This window comes from Budorcas taxicolor, chromosome 3 (genome assembly GCF_023091745.1).
Source record: "Budorcas taxicolor isolate Tak-1 chromosome 3, Takin1.1, whole genome shotgun sequence".
NCBI classification, from domain to species: domain Eukaryota; kingdom Metazoa; phylum Chordata; class Mammalia; order Artiodactyla; family Bovidae; genus Budorcas; species Budorcas taxicolor.
In genome coordinates, this window is record NC_068912.1 from 44808850 (window position 1) to 44811068 (window position 2219).

General features: G+C 37.8%; 1 pseudogene; it reads left to right on the plus strand.

The window, feature by feature from the left end:
- The first annotated feature begins 245 nt into the window (after positions 1-245).
- LOC128045490 (CBY1-interacting BAR domain-containing protein 1-like) lies at positions 246-1120 on the plus strand (annotated as a pseudogene).
- The last annotated feature ends 1099 nt before the right edge of the window (positions 1121-2219 follow it).

The following is a 2219-nucleotide window of genomic DNA, read 5'->3' on the forward strand; positions in this document are numbered from 1 at the left end:
AGTAGGAAATGGCAGCCCACTCCAATATTCTGGCCTGGAAAATCCCACGGACAGAAGAGCCTGTAGGGCTATCATCCATGGGATCACAAAAGTGGGACACAACTTAGCGACTAAACCAACCACAAAGATAAATTTAGAAATTCTTTATTTTACATTTATTTTTTCTTAAAATTCAGGATGGGCCTGGGTGCCTTGGGGCCCCTGTCATTAGGCCACAGCCCAGAGTCTCCAGTCGTGTGCGAGGCAAGATGTTGAGACTCAGCTTGGGAAACTAGGACATCCAAACCAGACAATTACAAGATGCTGTCACAAAGGTGGAAAAGCATTTTGGGGAGCTGTGCTGAATCTCTGCTGCTTATGTGCAGAAAACTGCCAGACTGTGACACAAAGCAGAACTCCTGGTGAATGATATCAATGTGTATGTCTCTACAGAGACCCCAAATTTAAAGAGGGTTCTGAAAAACTTTGCTGATGAGTTTGCTAGACTTCAGGATTATTGACAGGCAGAAGTTGAAAGATTTGAAGTCAAAGTATTAGTTGAACCTTTGAAAGCTTACGGAACCATTGTAAAAATAAAATTAGATGACTCAAAGCAATATTAACAGCAAGGAATCAAGAAGCTAAACAGTTAACTCAGTTAGAAAGAACACATCAGAGAAACCCATCTGATTGACATGTTATTTCACAGGCAGAAACTGAATTACAAAGAGCTACAGTGGATGCTATCTGAACAACTCATCATCTGGAGGAAACTACTGACAATTTTCAAAAGCAGAAAATAAAGGATATAAAGACTATATTTTCAGAATCTATCACTATTGAAATGTTATTTCACAGTGAAGCTGTAGAGGTCTACACTGCTATCTACCAAAATAAACAAAACACTAATGAAGACTTGGAGGTTTTCTGAAATTCTCTGTATCCACCAGATGATTTACCTTGTTTAGATATCATAAGAGCAAATCAAAGGCATCTCTTCAGAAATCCCTGTCAGCTAAGTGTTTATCTGGAACAGAACAGGTATCTACCTGTTGACTAAGAAATGACAGGCAAGCCAAGATGATTGATGAAGAGGAGGAATACAGACATTACAGAAGAAAAAATTAAATTTCTTAAGTAAACTTTGCATTTCCATTTTCTGTCTTAAATAACTGGGAAGCCAGATCTACTAAAACTGTAAAAGTTTATACTGGTTTGATATGTTAAACCTCAAAAATGAAATTCTACTGGAAATGGAGAAATTATTAAAGGAAATTTATGCTGACCAATGAAAATATAAATAAATAAAAAATAAAATTCAGGATGTTTCTATGTAAACTTAACTTTAGAAGAATATACAGGCTGAAACAATAGGGATATTTTATAATAAAGAAAACATAATTTTTGTGTAGATAAAGCACACCAACTTACAGAACTTCATATTAAATGCTCAGACTGTACCTATAGGTAAAATCACTTTAACTGCTTTGCCTGGGTTGATTGCTTGGTTGCTTCAAACTCCCTAGCAATTCAGTTAAATTGGTTAGACCATTATATAATATGAAACTGACAGGTTGTTTCACTGAAATGACTCACGAAGTCAATCAAAAGTTGAACTGGTTGTATCTGGAGTCATAGACAATCTGGGAATAATCTCGTGTAGAGTGCTGTGGGGTTTGGAGAGCACTGAAAAAACACTTGTGAATCCCTTCTTTTCTTCTAATGTTTTTATCAAAGGATTTTGAAGATACAGTATTTAAGCTCCTTAGAGCTAAAGTGTCTTTGGTATTTGAAGAAATAATCTGTGATTGCAAATAGTCTATGAAATGCATTTTTGCAATAGAGTATCAAGTGAGGAAATCACATTTAGAACTTAGAATAACAACCCCCTGTTGGTATCATGAATAGAACACTCATATTAACTAAATAAAAGAAACACCAGTTTGAAAGTGGTCTGCTGCTGCTGCTGCTAAGCCGCTTAAGTTGTGTCTGACTCTTTGTGACCCCGTAGACAGCAGCCCACCAGGCTCTTCTGTCCCTGAGATTCTCCAGGCAAGAATACTAGAGCAGGTTGCCATTTCCTTCTCCAATGTATGCATGCATGCTAAGTCACTTCAGCTGTGTCCAACCCTATGTGACCCCATGTACAGCAGCCCACCAGGCTCCTCTGTCCACGGGATTCTCCAGGCAAGAATACTGGAGTGGGTTGCCATTTCCTTCTCCAATAGGAAAGTGGTCTA